Source organism: Phalacrocorax carbo, chromosome 2 (assembly GCF_963921805.1).
Source record: "Phalacrocorax carbo chromosome 2, bPhaCar2.1, whole genome shotgun sequence".
Lineage (NCBI taxonomy): Eukaryota > Metazoa > Chordata > Aves > Suliformes > Phalacrocoracidae > Phalacrocorax > Phalacrocorax carbo.
In genome coordinates this window covers 31750538-31771371 of record NC_087514.1, presented here as the reverse complement: position 1 = coordinate 31771371, position 20834 = coordinate 31750538, and the positions used below count along the sequence as shown (strand labels likewise).

Sequence of the window (20834 nt, the reverse complement as noted above, 5' to 3'; positions counted from 1 at the left end):
CATGCATGAACATCTAGCACTGTCTGAGCTACTTGAGGCTATGCTCTAGCAGCCTCCAGAAAGAAATGGATCTCACAGAGGTCTTGTGAAATATATACCAACTCTGCAGGGATCTGTCAGATACTCTAGTATGTCTCAAGTGGCACTAAGGTATTTAAATATGCATCACCACATCAGGGCCTAAATATTCAGTTTGCAAGTCGGAAATCTATATTCCATTTTCTGAATATTTAGTTCTATAGGATAGCAGTGAAAAGGCTGTGATGTTCCTGAAGGGAAGGCAATTGCCTGTCAGCATGTCTAAATGGCCCGTACCATTGCTCAGGCCCAGGAAGCAAACACAGAAAATGTTTGGCATTTCAACCAGCTGCCTGTGTAGGAGCAGGGACTGGGAGCTGGATGATAGTCACTGCTGTGGTGCTGTGAGCCTGAGGAGACTGGTAAGTCTCTCCAGGACACAGCTCATCTTGGTGAAATGTTAAAATTAATCATAATGTAACAATTAAAAGTAAGATGAACTGGTGACTGCAAATGCCAGTCTGTTTTTGTTGTCTTTACAGGCAGTTTAGATGACTTGCTTAGACCACACTTAGACTTGCAGGTTGCTCAAATCAGTAAAAATGAATTCATACTTTCAAAGAAAAAAGAAGGGCTAGTTTGAGACAGATCCCTGACCCAGCCAGAGGTATCAGAACCCAAAATTTGCATGGAAAGTACAAAGTCCAAAGTACATATTTTTATACAGACTTCATACATAAGTCACATGCGAATCTTTTGCTAGAGTTACCTATTTCTTGAATCATCAGTTTTAGTGTTCCTTCTCTGTTTCTGGACATTAATTATGACATCTCTTATACAATATAGTAGTTCAGATAAATTCCTAGTACTTTTCCAATAGCCTGAAGCCCACTGTCTGAGCTTTACAAATAGCACAAAATGCTGGATTTCACGATTTAAACATGGAGCACATCTGTTTTCTATAGTCATGTGACATTTAAGATGTCCAATGCAGAGGACATCTGTGAGCTGCTGTACACAATTAAGAATGAATTGTGATATGGTGTGGTTCCTATTTTTGGTCTCTTCACTGGCACGTAGTGTTTTGTCTTGCGAGTAAATCATATAAATTTTCTATAAAATTGTCTATTTCAAGCGGTGTGATTGTATTAAATTGCATATAGCTCTCTGGATGTCCCTGAGAATTTATAAAAGTACATTACTGTGTTACTCAGATTTATGAAATACTTTGAAATATACAGATATAAAAATAGTACACGTACTTAATAGTATGTATGTCTTGGTTTCATGTATGTTTGCCTATTAAAAAAAATTCTTGATGTTGATTTTTATTATTTGTGTTGGTTCCAGTGTGGTTAGTCTCAGTGTTAAAAATCATGAGTCAATCTGGAAGTTGTGGAACTAGCTCTGGCTTCATGATATGTGAAAAAGAAATAATGCATGTGTGTTCTCCTTCTGTATTCCATCTATAGTTACATTGCGGTCATGGTTTTTTAATGTACCCGTGACTAAAGAGATACTGATAAGAAATAAGCAAGAGAAATCTGTGATATTATTGAATCTCTTGAGCTGAGACTATAAGAACAAGTCCAAATGGCAAGAGTCCAAATAATGCTTCATCTGTTCTTAAAAATCTCTGAACGCCAGTATTTCTTAACTTCCCCAGCTGCTTTAGGACTTAACTCTCCTCATAAACAGACAGATTTTCCCTACACCTTGCATAAATCTGCTTTTTTACCAGTGTTGCCAATTTCTTGTATACAAAGGGTACACAGAAAACAATTAATCACTGCCATGTTTATGACAATAGTTCACATACTGTCATTATGTCTCTTCTCTGTTGGAAACTAAGCCGGCCGCATTGCTCTATACTCTCTCCTCATATATTGGGTATCAGTGTTGCTGATTTCTGCTGAACTTAATTTCCTAAATTGCCACTTCCGTGTCTGTCGAGCTGCACCCACACCTGTACACCCCAGGTTTGCATTTGCCTTTTTTGCATCAGCTTTTCACAAGTGGCTCCAGCACAGTTTATACCTCCCAGGTCCTCTTTTGCTAGTTTTTTTTTAATTTTTGCCAGTTGGTGTTGATGATGGTGGTGGATGTGAGATGCCTTTGGTCTTTGGTCAAGAGCAGGACCTGACGGTGTGAGGTGCCGTAGGAGCAGTGCGCACCAGACAGCTCTGCCCCCAGGCAGACCCTGCCGCCTTCTCAAACCCCGGCAGTGCCATGCTCCCTAGGACAGTGAGGTGGTGCCTTGCTGTACAGTGCTCATGACTTAGCTCAGCTGAGACTGTCTCATATCTACTACTGGAAGCTTAACTTCCTCATTTTTTGAATGGATTGTATTAAATCTCCTTCTGTTTCCAGTAGTTAACAATAGTTGGCTGAAAGGAGCAATGCTCTGGGGAGAATGTGTGCACAGTTCCTCCTTGCAACAGGGAAACTGCTGGTTTTATCCATCACGTCCTCAGAAGGCAGCAGTTTCAACCCCGTGTGCAGTATGAAACTGTTGGGTTGCTTTCTGCAACATTCATTTTTGCCCTTGACATTTACAAAGCCTCAATTAGGAAAAAAACTCTCACATAGTCATTATATCCAGGCTGTGGATATAAAAGGATAGTCACATGGATCAGTGAAGGCTTTGCCTTGGTGATCAATGGGGCCAGGATTCCACATGGTATATCATCAAGTTCATTTTTGTATTCACTGATTCTGCTTCCCCGTCTTAAGCAAGCACTGGAAAGGCATTCGGTGTCTCCAGGTGACATGAAGATGGTTGGCAGAGACAGTTAAGTCATCCCGGGGAATTAGAGTTTTTGAAAGCCAGCTAATACAATATTTCCTTTAAATCCTGTATTTCCTGTATTCATCTTTAAATAAAAATGCCTCCTCCTCCTCTCTCCCCTTTTACAGCCATTAAATGGAAGTGAGAATTTTAATTTGTAAAATGGTTTGTTTGTCTAGCCTTGCCTGGGACTTATCAACTGCAGCAATATCACAGGCAGAGAAATTGTATTGACCATAAACATTTGCCCTCTGTGGCTTTTTAGGCTGGGAGGTAACACTGCTGACTGCAGCCCCGGCTCTTCTCGGCAGTATAGCACACGTTTATGGACGCAGAAACATGCGTGCACTTGGCTTCTTGATTTTAACTGCTTCATGAAAACAAATGACTGTTAAAAGCTGAGGAGAGTGGCATTTTGAACTTTTCTTTGGAGAAGGAGCAGTGCCGTTCGCCGAGGCTGGCTGTCCTGCAGGTGGCAATGCACAGCAAGGAGACGGCTCGGCGGAGGGACGCGAAGAAAGCGCAAAGTTAAAATTATCTTGCTTCACAAATGTGTGTCAAAATGCCTTCTTGTGCTTCTGACTGGTGCATCCGGCTGCTTCTGCTAGCGCTGATAATAAATCTGAGTGCTTGTGGAAACAAGGACTGCAATCCTTGTTGGGATCGCTGTGTGTTTGCAGCTTGCTCTCTGGGCTTGTCCGGGAATGGGCATGTGTGATCCTATTCCCTCCCTTTTTCCATTTGTCATCTTTTCTCCCTTTGTTTGTGCTACATACAGAAGTCATTGTTATAAGGGGAAGGCTATAAAATACCTGCAAGCCAATTTATAGCTTCTGTTTCAGTAGGGTTTCTTTCCCTGTGGTATCCTTACAACTGGTTCTGGTGGGCACTTTGCTAGCAAATCATTCCAGCTGTTTCACTACAAACTCAAACACCAAACAAGTTTTCCAGTCTTGCTACCACAGTATTTAATATTTAGATGTTCCCTTCACCATTGTCTTGGGGCTTATATTTTCAGTACAGTAAGAATATTCTGCAATGCCCTTTCTTTGTAAAATATGAGTATCTTTAGCTTTAAACAGTCCCCGTCAATTTTTTCCTCACAGAAAATAATTATTTTTCTAATTGAGCTATTTTGCAGCTAATAGTGACATTTATTAAAGAGAAACTAGAGAAGCTGTAGCAGACCACTCACTGAAATCTAGCTATCTTGATCATAGACTTCATTATTCTTCATGTAATTTTATTCTGTTCGTGTTTGATTTGATTAGAAATATTTCCAGTGAAGCAGGTTGCAGTATTTGAAGTGCTTGATCTTCTTTAAGCCTTCTTCAGTGCTTAAGGAAATACAGAAAACCCTTGGATTTTTTTTTTTTTAGCCTGTATTGTTTTCTGCTGGTTTTCGTCTGTGGATCCCAGAAACCTTAGCAAGGCAAGATATGGTAGTGAGTATGCACTGTGGTGATGGATATGCATGGCTCTTATAGTGCAAAGTCTCTACAATGATGCCTGGTGCAATACCATTTGTGTACACAAATGAAAAGGCTACATGTGAAAAGTTGTTATTTCCAAAGGGAAACAAATGCAAATAAGGCAGGTTTGCTGCTACAAATGCTGTAATTTGCATGTCTGAGTGGAAAACAATGGTGTGACTTAAATTTTGCAGATATAAGTAGAAAGTTCAAATGTTTTCTGATGTAGTTGGCAACATTTCTAATTTATTTATTTATATTTTCCTCCAAATGTGTGTACACCCACTATTCCCATTCTTGCCTTCAAAGTATCTGAAACTGGCTGCAATGTAAATTGTAGTGAGTTGTTTTAAACAGAGTTTTACGTGATATTATACTTAGGATGGTGAACCCCAGAATTTTCAATTAGCAATAGGCAATTCAATTCAATAGGCAATTTTCAAAATACATGGGTTTTGTATCATTTTATGACTTTTTCTTTACGTCTTTGTACAGAACTTTGTTTGTTGACTTTTACTTTTGCAAAGTGTCACATACTTTAGGCACTGTCAACTTCCTTTGCCACATTTGGAAGGAAGTTGTGCTTTTTTTCAAGGTCGTATGAGGTGATTAATGAATTGACTAAACTATGTATCTCTCATTTTTGTATTTGTTTTTAGAGTAGTGGAAGTAAGTTCAAATTAATAATCAGTAATCTATAAAGGATTTAACTAAATTACTCTTTATCATGCATTTTTGTCACCTGTATCAAAATGTATTTATGGTGTCCTTCTCAGATGTGGGTTTGTCTGCTCTCTTGCCATAATTTATTAACCTGACAACTATGATGAACATTCATGGCAGCACTGAGGAAGGGCATTCAGCAAAGTTCACTCCATTTCAGATGATTTTACAACAACAAAGTTCCACCTGAGAACTGCAACTTCGGTAATTTATTATTTTATGTGACCCATTTCTGCTGCTGTGATCTGCCTGGGATTCCCAGGCATTGCAGGGCACGCCGTCTTGGAGTTTTACCAGTAGAAAAAAAGGAGCGTAAATATGAGCAACTCAGTTCAGCCCTGAGTTTCATGGGTCTTTGCCCTGGGGTAAGGCATTGAACAAGGAGGTTACTGCACTGCAAGGAGCTGAGTATTTCTCATCCTTGAGAGGCACCCAAGCATACAGTAACAATGTGCAAAGACAGAAAAGAGTTGGGAAACCCAGGAGATCCCTTTGATTCAGTGCTCTGGCCAAAGCCAGAAATAATATAATGTGGCACCAGACTGATGATATCTAGCTGTAGCAGTGCTCTCAGAAATGGTGGTGATGCAAACCAGACCGGTCTTGTCTGGTGGCATCCGTTAGAGTGCAATAGCCCAAAATAACAATTTTGGCATCCGTTTTCCCATTTATTTCCCATTCAGTTGTATTGTTATCATTACTATTATTAATATTAATTTGATGAAGATGATGCCGGATTTCCTTTGAACTTTTTAGCTACTTTCTCACTTCCCTTGCTCAGTTAATCTATGTTTGGAACTCTTCTAATGGAGTATTTCTACCATCTGCTCTCTGCAGCAATTATTCAAATTATTTGCAACCCCCTGTGCCAGCAGGGGTGAATCTAGCAGAGTCCTTTAAACCTACAGATTTCCTGACTGACATATTTTTATCCTGGAATATGCCACAACTAGTACAGATCTGTAATTCTCTGGGGTCAGGTTGGGGTGGAGGACTATGCTTACATTTCCAATGATTTCAGTGTCTGATTCTAAGGAAACTATTATCTCTTAGTTTTTACAGGACAAATCATGAGAAAGTTGGTACTTTACTTTTTTTTTTTTGGTCCTAATTTGCTGGTTTTGAAGGTTCTTCCTTTACAGTTTCAGCCTGTGCTAGAAAATTCCAAATCCTGAATACTGTAATTTGTTCACAGCACTGAACACAGCACATGACAAGCCTACACTTGCTATTCTGTCATTCAGAACACAGGTCCCTCTCTGTTTTGCTATGACTAAGGTACTGCAGTAGTCCTGTGTTTGTCCTGCCTCTTGTGATATTCACCTGCTATAACAGGAGGAATGATTTTCCTGCTTTGTGTCCTTTATCACTTCTTCCTAGTAAATCGGTTCTTTTTGAAACGCAAACCCAAGCTCAAGGTATCAGTGGATCTGCATAAACACTTCATAGCCTTAATTTTTGGGAGGAATTAAAATGAAGGCAGGAAAAGTAATGTGCATGCTACTGTGAAAAGAAGAATCTTAAACTGCATTAGAAAGTGTCAGAATATTATAAAGAGATAACTAAACACCCTCTATGCTGATGGGTATACATGGCAGCTGAGAGTTATAGGCAGTTCTGGTCCATTTGTGGCTTCCTCAGTTAAGGAGGTTTTCAGAACACTATCAAAGTAACTCTGCAGCCAGCAAAAATCTTTTCAGCTTTCAGCAAGCTTTTATTCATTTTATAGACACACATACTTTAACTATAACATGAGAGGGGCATGCAGCTTCCATCCCACCCTGTGTTTTCAAAGCTGCGTAGGAACCACAGACCATGCTTTTGTATGGGCAGTAATTTCTCCCGGCATTTAAGACTGATAATCTCTTGGTTTGGGCACTAAAATAATACAGTCTAATACAGTCTCCAGGCCCCACAGATGGAGATAATGATGAAAGATTTGAAAACATATGGCTCTAAATCTTTGTTTAGACATATATAAAGATTTTTTGAGAATTTCCAAGTAAGTTATTCATTGCTATAGTTACAGAAATATAAAGCACAGTCGGCAAAGGAAAGGTCTTTAGCATGGTGCTTTCCTGAGTACCATGGGTGATTTCTAGGAAAGTTCCTGTTTTGCACCTATTGAGAGGTTCTGCCCATGTCTTTCATTCTCATCCAGTTGCTTTTTCTCCAAAGGTTGCTGCCAGAGTTTTCATGAAGCTGCCAACATCCTTTCTGCTTTACTCTATAGCGTGTATTATGAGAGGAGCTGTGGGTCACCATAATTGCTTTTCCTTTTCTTACGGATGTTATTTGTTATAATTTTAAAGCAATGTTTTTTTATTACTAGGAACCTGGCTTTGTCTATCTTAGAGAATTTTGTCCTCTTTGCATATTGTGCAATGCTACGCATGTATGTATAAAATGTCTGTCATAACTGCCAGGAGTGCACGGGTGATACCACTGCTGCTTTGATAGTCATTCCAAGCGCAGGCAGGTTTTATGTTACTGGGCTGATAACCTCCTATTCTGCACATTGCCTCGCTTCTGAGGCACTCAACTGCTTTTTGGACGTTTGGACTCCTGTAGAGTTAAAATCTGTTTAGACAGAATCATCAGAGAGTTACAAGACCAAGAGAGGTGGAGATTGGCATCATATGAAAGTCTTAATCCCCAGAACAGAAGGCCAGGCTGAAGCTATGAGGAGGTAACAAAAGCTCTTGCTTTTTAGAACAAGGTTAGCTTTAGCAATGGTGTTACACGGATAAGTTAAAAAAGCTGGTAATTCATGTTTGTGTGGTTGTATCTTCTGAGACACCCATTGCAAATCTCCTTCTTCTGGAAAGATCACCTGCTGTCTAGTGAAGGAGTATGAGCTCTGACTTCATCTTCATTCAATAGTTGGCTGAGGCTGTGATCAGGGCTTCCAGTTACTGCCAGTCGTGAGACCAGTAGCAAATTTAGGAGCTGGGAGTGTAGTTCTGCAAGTAAAAAGGAGTGATTCAAATGAAAAGAAAGAAGGCAAGAAAGAGATGAAGCTAAAGCTCAGCTTAATTGGGACAGCATCTATGGCTTATGTAAGTTTTTTCAGTTAGGTGATCTAATGGTAAATTTTATGAATCTCTGAATAAAATGTCTCCCTAAGAAGTTAATTGCTGTATGGAATTGTCTGTAGCCATATAATAAAGTGAAAATGTTTCTACCTGAGAATATTGGTAAAAATCTTTGTCTTTGCACTCCTTACCAAAACCTTTAAAACAAGGTCACTGCTGACGAGTTTTCCTGAGTGAAGCACTAAACTCAGTATGTGTGAACACAGAGTTTGGCTCTGGGTTCAGCTTCAACTAGAGCTGGGTAGCAAACAGTTTTCTTACTGCACAAAATTTTTCTGATGTTATCTATAATATTTTCCACCGCACATCAGGGTGAATTAGAGACTTTTCAAAGCGGTTCAGGGGAAAGAAAAAAGAAATTCTGCAATTTATTAAATGGCTTGCTGATCACAAGAGTTATGCAAGAGACCAAAGATTAAGTTTGCATCATGATTTGAAATAGCAGCTAACTCTGGGCTTCAGATGGCCCAAATGAGTGTTTGGTTATTTGTAGTTCAAATGTCTGTTGTCTCCTTATTTCCTATTTTTAGCAGCAATTTATTGCTGAAGCAGAGAAGCCTTCTTAATTTCTTTTCCCTGCAACTTCTGTATTCTCACAGAAATCTTTGCTTTGATCAAACAACAAAAATACATCTACCTTTTTTTCTTATGGTGTACATTTACAGCACATTTTTTCCCTTTTCATTTGCCTTGTTTTTTGCATCTCCTCCCTTGTACTTTCCAGGTTTCTCCTTTCATGATCCAAAAATGCTGCTGAATACAGATGAGCCAATAGTTAGTCCAATCCCAGACGGTCTTTTGTTCAGGTAATTACTCGGAACCACAGCAGCTCTTAAGTGCCCTGACTTCCTTGACTGAGATTGACTGATTGAAAGATTAGGCAAGGCAGACATTTATAGCCAACCGGGTAAGAAGACAGGAAAAATGTAGACTCATTTAAATAAGGGGTTTTCTTTCCTTCCTTCCTCCCCGCCACTGTATCAAGGACACATCCTGAATATTATCCAAAGTTATGTATTTAGGTCAGAGCCAAGCTCGTTTGGTTGGAGCGGAGGCAAGCATCCCTCCAGCCACTCCTGAACAGCGCTGGAGGTGTGCTGGTATCACTCCTGCAGCCAGTATCACACCCTGCAGGAGGGTGAGCTTCTTAAAGAAGAAATTCTACCAAGCTTCTCAGGGAAAATAATGCAATTCTCCTTACAATAAAGCCAGTGATTTAGATTTATACCTGATTTATTTGCCTTGGTTTCTCACTTGCTAAAGACATTTGCCAGTATATACCAGATGACACAACCCATTTAAAACAAATGAAATTGGCTTTGAAACCTTTATCCCCATCTTATCAGCATGGCCACAGCAGATTCTCAGTAAGTAATAGCAGTATTTTGCAAAACAAACAATGTAACCTCATTTTTATATGGAAACAAATAAACTCATTGAAATGCCTGCTAAAATATATTTAATGATTCATATAAAAATGTTGCCAGACTATATCTAAGACACATGTTCATGAACAAAGACATAAAATCATATCCATAAACATGAAAAAATATCCCAGGGCTCACCGATGAATCAGAGTAAATGTATTTACAATATTGCCAGCAATGTTTTTTTTAAAGAAAACCTTGTTAATGAAGCACTGAACAACAGAGGAACAATGCTATGTGTTGGCCTCTTTTTTTAAAAGATTAGAATCTATAAAATGACTGGCATCTTTACATAGTCTGGAATGGCTACTATTAGTACTATTATTACTATTAGAGCATTTAATGTAAATTGCAATATCATAGTCTCTCCTGAACTGTGGTCGGTATTACAGCTGTACAGCTCCAGGATCAAACACAGTGTACATGTCTATCCCCAGTGTAGATCAGTAGCAGAGCTCCTTTCCTCTGTGGGGCTCATGCTATTATTATTATTATTATTATTATTATTATTATTAGCTATGCTAATTTATGGTTGGGAGGTGGAGCCAAAGCTCCCTCCTTTTCTTGCCTTTGGACCTTATGTGGGTGAGCAAGAAAGCAAAGGAGAGCGATGCTTAGAGGTGGATCTTTCTCTCATGGCTTCCATGGGGACTTTGGGGTGAACAGCCTGCAAAATTCACCATCAGTCACATTTCACAGTGTGGAAGATGCCACCGTGCCCTTTCTATCATGGCTGTTCATCAGCTAGAAGAAACCTTTTGTGTTGTCAGTTCTGAGACATTTCGGCTTAAGAAGTCACAGAGGAAAAAAAAGCAATATATTTTTCAGTACAAAGCTTTTGATGTCTAACTGTATTGAATGGGCTTAATCATTGCACTCTGAGATAAATAAGATCAGTCTTAATATTTTTAAAACTGAAGCATTATAATTTAATCTCTGGTCCTCAGACTACTAATATCTGTGAAGCATATTCCCTTTAAATTGGTAAGCTGTTCGGTAATGACCTTGAGGTACAAACAAACAGGCAAATATTCAGAATTAAATATTGAAGAGATGGAAAGATAAATAACACAGAAGACATAAAAGTTCTTAGATTTATGTAGTCAGATGATTCTGTTATCTGTTTGAAGAGTTACCCAGCATGATTTATAATTTCTATTAGAAATATCAAAACACTGTCTGGACTCAATCTAAGCAAGTGAACATCCCTAAATCTTTGGTTAATGTAATTCTAAGAAAAACAGTACACATTTACCCACCACTTCACCTTCTAGTCTTCACTCAAAACACAGCTTTATAACAAGGAGGAAATCAGCCTTTCCTGAGTCCTCAATTTCTTGTGGAATTACATGCATCTTTCTCTTGAGAAAAGTGTTTCAACTTGCAGGTTGGATAATCCCTTCACTTTTCACTCTTTATGTAAAAAAATGCATATGATACTAATTTTGTTCCCTTCTATAACTTTGTCCTCTAAGATCTATGCAAAATATGTCTATTCTCTAAGAGCAATTCACAGTAAGATTTTTAATTAAGGCAAAGGTGGGGTAAAAAGCAGCTCTGTTGAGATTTATATGTGGGAAACAGATCTAAAATTACACTTTCAAAATCAATTCACTAAGAACCCATTGTCTAACTGTGCTGCACTTTGATAATATATTTATTAAAATACAAATGAATTCTTTGTCACTGGGTATATTTTGTAAATATTTTCACCAGATATTCTCTAGAAACAATAAATTCCAAGGGCTAATCCAACATCCCTGTTCGTTAGAATATTATCTTACTCTATAAACAAACCTCAAGCAGGGCTAAATATTAAGTATCTTTTCTTCCAAAGAGTGGAGCAGCTAACATGAAAGGATGAATGATATGAATTTTTTGAGATTTGCTCCAAGATATTAATTATCTAAACAAAGTTCCAGTTGTCTGGATATGTGAGGGTCTCTGCTTTGCCAGCTGAATGTTGCAGATCTCTCCGTAACAGTTCTCACTGCTTTAAACCAAGTGCTTTTTCCCTTAATCCAAATAAAGTGTTAAAGGCTACATGGAATACCTAAGTTTGAAGGAAAAGCTGAAATACATTGTGGGCCAAAAATATTGGTTGGATTCTATAAGGAAGGGTCAGAAGGGTCCCTGTTTTATGAACATGTTATCTATTGGTCCTGTCTGTACATGTAGAGGTCTGGAGAGAAATGTGCAGGTTGTGTCATGTCTGCTGGAATGTCATTAAATTCATTATGTGGTGAATCTACCCTGGTCACGGAAAAAGAAACTATGTACCAGGCTCAAATTGCTAATGTAATAAATAAAGCAGAGGTGGGGGAGTAGGTAGGAATTCTTACGTGATGTGTCCTTTGCAGGAGTGAAGCGGGATTCATATTCTTATAGTGCTATTTAAAGCTGAAAGCTTGTTTTTCCAATTAGATGTGTGTATCTGCATTTGCAGTGTGCCACTGGCAAGGTAAATGGGATCAGCAGTAAGCGTTACCGAAAGCTGCAGCTGGCTGACAGTTGCAGCTTTACAAAACTCCCTCTTTTTTCCCTCAGAGTCTATGCAGATATGAGTTTCAGCAAGACTTGCCTCCAGCCTCTTTCAACTTTCTTTTTAATTAAAAAGCTTAATTGGGAGTAATAAAAATTCCAATTAAGCTTTTTAAATAAAACCCAAAAGCTCAAAGTAGCTGCAGTTGCAGATAACTGCTACTGCAACCCATGCCTAGCAATTCTGTTTGAAGAAGGCTTTTGTTTCACTATAACAAATACTGTGGTCTATGATTGTACCTCCACATCTTTCAAAAGTACTGTACCTTTAAGTCTCACAGAGCTATCATTTGCATGTGAAATATGGACATCCTCGTGAATGTACTAAGTGCAGCACAGGGACTCAAGTCTCCTTAGGTTGCTACGTGTACATGCCCCTGAGCAGCACGCCACATTTTATATCTGTAAGCAGAAATAACAGCAGTAACAGGTGCTGATCAACCAATTTCCCTGTGAATTCATGTGACTTTATAGGTAAGTGAAGAGAAAAAGCACCAAACTTCAAAGGGTTTTTTCCAGCCAAACACCTTTATTGTATCCATTCTGTGCAATTATTTAGGCCAGCTTGGTGGCTTAATTTTATGTAACAATTTATGCTCTGTATGTGTGGCTTTTCTTCCTCAGAAAGACCAATGAGAAAATGCTTGAATTAGATCTTGTACATCATGATACCTGACTTCAGGGGTCATCCATAGATGTAATCATGGAGAAGTGTAAAAGACGCGAACTATATAATGTTCCTTAGAGGAATCACTGAAACTTTTACTGTTCTGCTTTTGCTGAACATCGCAGAAAGCAGTACTTGTTTCCGGTGGTATGTCAGCTGCCTGCATGGGGCATGACCATGGTTAAAGCAGACTAATTTTAAAATTTGCTGCATTTTTAATAGATTTCTTTTGCCCAGTTCAATGTAGCATTCACTGTTGTATGGTAGGAGGTACCTATAGATCTAAAATAGCCATTAAATCACAATAAACCAGAAAGAAATTAAGGAAGCGGTTGGCGAGGTTCAAGTTGTTAAAAAGGAAGAAACTTTACAGAGTGCTAAATGGTGCTTACTAGTGCTGCACAGCAGCTCTGAGGGAAATAAAGCCTAGACCATCACTGAAGGGCACTGCTGGCCTAGCTACGCTTCATTCCCAGCTCCAAGGGCACATGCAGAGTGATGGCAATAGGACCTCAGGCAGGAAAAAAAGAAGTCTTGCTATTACCTGCATTCATTGCAAATTCTAGGTTATTCAGGTTCTTCCAGCATGATCTCCAAACAGGGACCTGGTCTGGTAGAAGTAGTGGCACTCAGTTCAGGAGCCTGAAGTAGCAAAAGGAGGAGGAAATTTAACTTAATGTGGCTATCTGACAGTTTCCAGGGAATGCTCTATGATGGATTATGAAATACTTAAAGGGTCTCTGGAATAGAGAAATCATCCTGCATTGTCAGGGGAGGCCAAGCAGTTAAACAGGAGTTTTCATTTCTGTTTAACTGTATTCTTCTGTGAAAATATCAGATTGAGTTGACCTTACTCAGAAATGTGGTCCCAGACAAACCCCATGGCTTAGTGCTTGACTGTCCCTTTCTTCCACCATTTAATTCAGTTCAATGTTGGGATGTTTCATGGTGCTGACTATGCCTGAAATTCCCAGGACTGCTTCCTCTACAGCTTCATAAGGGTTTTCTTTTTTTTTTTTTCATTTACTATTGACTGATTTCTAGCACTTGTTTTGAAAGCCTACTTGTGTTGGATCCAGATACCACTGGCATTAGCTTCACAGGCTTTTCTCATCAGCCTGATGGACCCAGGTGGCCTTGTCTTTCACTGCTGTTGTTGCTTTCATTTTCTCAGCCATCTGTTTCTGACAAGAATGAATTACAGCCCTAGTTTCCAAGAAGTACATTGATATTTGTAGTTCAAATGATTACCGCAAAAAATCCCCAGGATGGCTTGAAAAGCAAAATATTCATATAGAAAAAAAATGCATGTACACAGTCATAGGACTTTCAAGAAAATAAAAATGCTAATCTTCTGCTCAACTAGTATTTAATTTATAAACAATGTTGAACTTATTTAGTTAAATGATGAATAGAGTTGGTTATTACAACAGAAAATGTATTCTTTCTCCCTAAATTAAAACCTTAGTATAAAGAATTAAGCCAAGTTTTTTCTACTTCTTGCCCCAAAATTTTGAAAACAAGAAATGTTCTGTCCAAGAACTCAAAAACTCTTGGCTGTCATCAGAAGAGATCATTCTTCTATCCTAGCCTGTTTCACTGGAAAATTTTCTTCCAACCCAATGGTCTAGTAGAGTAATGACATGGTAGCGCAAACAGAATAATGTGCTTCTGACAGATATAATGCCCCGTGTCACCAAGTTGCATTTCTGTCCAGCAAACATATGTTTGCCGTGGGTCACGGGAATTGAGAGAGACTTATTGCAGGTTGGGCTTGTTTGGCTAGTCCTCACTTCCTCTCAATCATGGTTTATCTGCTGGTTCTGGGCTCTGACTAACAGCTGTATTCAAGGAGAATTGGCAGCTTGAATTACAGGAGGGAAGGAAAGATTATGTTTCAAATATAGAGCTTTCTTGGTTTTTTTTCCTGAGCTTTCTTTGAAAGCACTTTCTGGAATAAATCACAATATCTAATAACCCAGTGAGGCTTTTTAAGTGGAGTTTTAAGGGTGTACCAAGGTCTTATTGAATCACGTTATCTACCATTTCAAATCCTCTTGAAGTTAGTTACAAAGAATAATAGCTATATGTTCAGTCTGAAGAGTCTGAAGATTTTACTGACTTTGGATTAACAGAAAGATTTCTGTCTATCAGTGTTTAAGCTTCACCTCGCTGTCAGTCATTTCTGACAAGGCCAGAATAAGGTACTAATGGCAGTGACTTTAGAGAGGGTGGTTTTTCATTAGTTTAAGCAGAATGTCAATTAAAAAGGAATTGAGATAAAGAACCAGCAACTAGATTAAGTTTACACTTCTTCATGGATGATAAGAAAAATCCATTTACAGGTTCTATTTCAGACTGAATATACTTCCTAAGGTAAAGGGCTCTTATATTATAGCTTTAAAAGTCTATTGACTATTTCTGAAGAGATTTAATAATTATTGTGTCAGAAATGTGGAAGAATTTTTTAACCACTGGAAATAATTATTTCTTACCTAAAATGAATATACTAAAATTAATTTAAATTTAATTTCACACATTTTATTACCAAATGTTATCACCTACCATCATTTCTTCTCCTCCTGTCTGACTATTATTTGCATTCTCTAAGAACTGACAAAGCCCTTTTAAAATAGGAAGAGCAACCTATCCTTCTGTGATCTCTGGATAGGAGAGGACAGCCCGGGGCTCATTTCCAGAAAAGGAATGTGGGACACTTGGAAGCCTATGTGTGCTATTTTTTACTATTTCTGTGGACCATTTGCAAAATTTTGAGCAGCTTAGTAGGAGTTATGAACTCAGAATTTAGCAGGCTGCACAGGAGTGTGGCAGCATTGAGCTTTCATCTGGCTTAAGGCAAAAGAGGCTCCTACAGGGATTCCCCCTTCTTTATATCCTTGTTACTCCTTTGGACAATACTGGTCTTCAGGGTTCAGACAAAAATTATTGTTTCAGGCAGACTCACATAGGTATTTATTACCCTGGACTCACATAGTCAATTCTTTTTTTCCTTCATGCAGGCTAGAAATGTTTTCTTTTATGGAAACTGAGACTGTGATTTAATGTTACTGTGTTCAAAGCTGAGCTAGTCATGGGTTTCTGCTTTGCCCAGAAGTGCAGACTAATCTAGAAGAGACAAGTATTTTGAGGGATGTTTCCCAGTGAGAAGTACAGTATGGCCCCCAGCGTATGACATGGGGTAAGAAGGGAAGCTCAGACAGTTTGGAACTGTTGAGCATGATCTGCAGATTTTGTAAACACCGTCAGCAGATCTATAGTGCCTTTGCCTTAGTCCACTTCTGCCTATTTTAAAAAGTCTGGTTTTCTGCCTTTTAATTGTAATCTGAATAGAGTGCAGTTTCAGACCAGACAGTATGTAAAAACTTGCATCTACTCCTGAAGTTGGGTAAATCATTCATTCTGAGTATTATCTGAGGGATTTAGACCTCTTTACTGTTCCTGTGACTAAATCCTGAGCAGATGAGTCAGGTGTGGGGTTTTTTTTTTGTTTGTTTTTTAGTAGCGAAACAGCTTTCAAGTTTGGTCCCTCTGCTATGAAATAGTAAAATACTAGCCAAAAGAACCAAAACTTTTTACCACTGACAAAATAACAGTTTTTTTCTCTTACAGGTAACCAATTTTCTTTTATAGGTAACTAAGGAACACGGAGCAAAACGCCCACCTAAGCTGGAGGGGAAGAGAACTACCGTTCAGAGACATCCAAAACCAGGAGAGATGCTGACAAACTCTGATTCTCCTACACCATTTATACTGGCTGACAGAATGAGTCACGTTATGCTACTTTTTAATAGCTTTCTCACCTTCCTGAAATGAATTACATGCTTGCAGAGCAGTGATGGTAAACTAGGATTCATAGCTATCATTATTAGCTTTGCAACATCCTTAACATCAGCGTAGCTATTTGTATTCAGTACCCATGAATCAGCTGTAATATATTGTGATAAATAATCTGTCCAGAGGGACATCAGTATTGCATCTGATGAACAGCCCAGACTAATCCTGTGAAATCTGCTTTGATGCAGCCTGTGAAGTTAGGTCTTGTTATATCTCTGTATTGGGGGGTGGCTATTATCGGTTTATTCCTCCTGATAAAAAAATTGTTGAGCAGCTTTTTCAGAAGAATTTTAATGCCTTGGTATTTGTGACATAAAGTTGATGTTTTCAGCAGCAGAGTGTGACCCCGCTCTCTCTATTAGTTACATATACACCATTACATTAAAAGCTCACCTAAAGCAAAAGGAACATATTTGGCCATGATGGAGGGTATCCTTTTGAACACTATATTCCAAGATCTCTCTGTGGTTTTGAAGGTTCAGCTGAATCAATTTTCTGTCACCAGGTTATGCAATAGATTCTGTTTCTATTACAAAAGATGTGACATTAAAAAAAGCATGGGAAGATGTGAGGGCTTGTGGCAGCACCAAGCTGAATCTGTAAGGCAACAGCCTGAAACAATTGCAGGTTACAGAAAACAGCCCCATCTACATTGTCTGCATGCTGAGCCTGTTAATGCTTATTTAAATGTTTATTTAACCTCCTCTTACCAAGTACCCACAGCAGTGGGGGAAGATGTGAATTAATACCTGTCACCTACCAGTGAAAGCCAGAAATGGTAAAGGCCAGAAATCCTGGCCTCATTGGTACTGGCCAGACAGCAGATGCTTTTAGCTTTTCTCTGCTGTTGGATAGACCTTCAGATCTGTATAGAAGGGAGCCACATTTAAGGTGAATAAGAAATTCTTACCTTTCATTTACTAAAATTGCACTGGCAGAGCAGTTGTGTTTCAATAGCACAAAGATCTGGGTGTCCTCTAAAATCTTCCATATGGCAACCTAGAGTAAATGAGATTAACATCCCTGCAGGGTACAGGAAATGTTCTGATGGTAACTAGTTAGTAGTTAAGGTAGTGTGTACTAGTGGGTGACTATTCTGACTCTCTTTTCATGGCACAGGGGTCTGTTGCTGACTCTGCTAGTGACCTTTAGTCCCTTTCTCCCTAAGTGCCCCTTGTTCCATTGTCCTTCCGGCAGAAGAAGATGACACAGAGGGTCCTGAATGACCCAGGTGATTCACCTGACTTAAAGGCTGGAAGCTGCACAGCCCAACAGATCAGCTGTGTAAGTACACAGTCCACCACAGAGCCAGAATCAATCATAGAATCAGAATGGTTTGGGTTGGAAGGGACCTGTAAAGGTCATCTAGTCCAAATCCCCTGCAGTGAGCAGGGACATCTTCAACTAGATCAGGTTGCTCAGAGCCCCGTCCAGCCTGACCTTGCATGTTTCCAAGCATGGGGCCTCTACAGCCTCTCTGGGCAACCTGTTCCAGCGGTTCACCACTCTCACTGTAAACATTGTTTTCCATATATCCAGTTTAAATCTACCCTTGTTTAGTTTAAAACCGTTACCCCTTGTTCTGTCACAAGAGACCTTGCTAAAGAGATTGTCCCCATCCTTCCTATATTCCCCCTTTAAGTACTGGAAGGCTGCAGTAAAGTCACCCTGCAGCCTTCTCTTTTCCAAGCTGAACAACCCCAACACTCTCAGCCTGTCCTCATAAGAGAGGTGCTCCAGCCCTTGGATCAGTTTTGTGGCCCTCTTCTGGACCTGCTTCAACAGTTCCATGTCCTTCTTGTGCAATAGTTGTCTCCTTTCAGTAGGACTAATTTAACTTAAGCCCACCAAAGCATTGCTAGGGCTGTAAAGTGTCTGGGTCCTTGTATTTCCTGCAACCCTGCCATGCAGATGTTCTGGCTTAGGATGCCACCAGCTCAGGGGTCTGAAAGACCCTTTGGCTCAGCACATGGAGCTGCCGTGCTCTAAGCATTGTTGCTGGGAAGGGAGAATCATCTTTGCTCCAACTGGTGAATCACCTTTAACCTGGTGCCACACTCCATTGTTCCCTGTATAAACATTCCTACTCTTTCTGCTATGGACTTGTAGCTTGTCTACATAATATGTGCTGCCAGTTTATTAAGAAATAAGATCATGTTGTTAATACAACTTTTTTCAACCAACCCTCTAGAGTTTACCTACCAATGAAGAAAGACTTACAAAAAAGAAAGTTTATAGCCTGTCAAATACAAATTCTACAAAACGGCTTTTATATTTAAGGTTCGTTTATGTTTATTGCCGTAGTAGTACAAATGATGTTGATGTGATTTAATGGGCTGTTAGCACAATAATGCACTGTGCCTTAAAAGTGACACAAATTTCTATCCTCCATTTGGATGTCGTAATTGACTCAGAATGCAATGAGATGTGTTCTTCCATTACCTAGCTCTTTGCCTGTTGTCTGATGATGAATTTAGGGTTTTATAGATTTCAGATATATTTTTCTGAGTTTAACAGCTTTAAATGTGACTTCCTTTTGCCAGCACCTGATATATCAATACAATCTCATACAGTTGACGATGACATTTGGCAGTTTGTGTCAGATACATGTGTTCAGTACTTCTTACGTGAAGATTTACTCTGTAGAAGTAGTAGTTAAGAGTGTTTATTATAAATCCCAAAAAAACCATGTTGATTTATTTTAAAATAAAATAAATTCTTATATACTGGTTTGTTTCTTTTACTGTTCTCTAGATGTTAGAAAATTACCTCAGTGGTCACTTTCAAATTCTATGTTTAATAAATTAATGCATTTTAGACCAAAGGAAGTACTATGTGCCACTTCCAATATTTCTTTAATGGGCTATATCATGCTGATAAACTGTGTATGCCTTCCACCAGGCTCAAAGTACAAAAAATAAAGCTTTATACATGGACACTAAAGGGTGAGGGGTAGGTTTAAGATGTGTGAAAAGCTGACTGAATACAGATGTGGTGTTATCTCAGTGAAATCAACACAGACTTTCTTTGCAATAGTTTAAAAAAAAAACATTGCAGCTTTGTTTAAAACAGATGATTTCAGGAGGAAACAGATCTAACATGTAGGGAGGAGTTTGCCTCCTTCTGTAGTATTATGTACAGCAGGTTTTCTTCTAGCTATATTTTGTTTCAGAGCCAGATGTATATAGGAATCCATTTATTGCCCTACATCTGTTGCATGTCTCCTCCTCAGGGGATAGGTGCAGCTTTGGGAGAGGCACGATGGAGGTGCTTCTGGATGTCCTGAGGGCTGCAGCTCCCGTGGGACATTCAGTGAACCTTCTGGGCCTAGGGGAGAGGGCTCCAGAAACCCACTCCTGTCCTGGAGGAGGGCCAGCTACGCAGCCTGACCATGAAGCCCAGCTGAGACGGCCAAACCAGGAACAGCAATCTGTCACAGTTCAGGTATTACTCGGGAGAATGGGATAGAGCCACCTTGTGAGAGTAGTTTCGAAGTAAGATCAGTGGACATAGGTCTCTATCTGGCAGACACTGTGTGACCCCCTTTCTGCAGGTTCAGGTGCTGGAATAGTGAGTTCATCTGCTTTGGAATGTTTGACCGAAGGACCAGTTGCTTTCGTTCAGCCTAGACAGTGCTTTCTACTGCCAGGATGTGGCATTAGTGGTATGCGCTATTCTGCCAGGGAACAGGCTGAAGCTATCTAAATATTTGTTACAAAACATTAACTACAGCTTCAGGAGCACCATTAATACCCTTTTTAGCTTCAGAAGCTAAAGTAGTATTATTTGTAGCTGTGCTGGTTTTGGCTGGGATAGAGTTAATTTTCTTCATGGTAGCTAGTATGGGGCTGTGTTTTGGATTTGTGCTGGGAACAGTGTTGATAACACAGGGATGTTGTAGTTACTGCTGCGCAGTGCTTACACAGAGTCAAGGCCTTTTCTGCTTCTCACCCCCCCCACCAGTGAGGAGGCTGGGGGTGCACAGGAAGTTGGGAGGGGACAAAACCGGGACAGCTGACCCCAAAGGGATACCCCATACCATATGACATCATGCTCAGCATATAAAGTTGGGGGAAGAAGAAGGTTGGGAGGACGTTCGGAGTGATGGCATTTGTCTTCCCAAGTAAGCGTTACATGTGATGGAGCCCTGCTTTTCTGGAGATGGTTGAACACCTGCCTGCCGATGGGGAGCAGTGAATGCATTCCTTGTTTTCCTTTGCTTGCATGTGCAGGTTTTGCTTTACTTAT

At 39.5% G+C, this 20834-nt stretch overlaps 1 long non-coding RNA gene across 3 annotated transcripts in view; it reads left to right on the top strand.

Moving 5' to 3' along the window:
• Window positions 1-19315, top strand: part of LOC135311886 (uncharacterized) — a 59702-nt gene extending 40387 nt beyond the window's left edge. For all 3 annotated transcript variants that reach the window (XR_010371424.1, XR_010371425.1, XR_010371423.1), the window contains exon 3: window positions 16362-19315. This is a non-coding gene — a long non-coding RNA (uncharacterized LOC135311886). The remainder of the gene's footprint in view (window positions 1-16361) is intronic.
• The last annotated feature ends 1519 nt before the right edge of the window (window positions 19316-20834 follow it).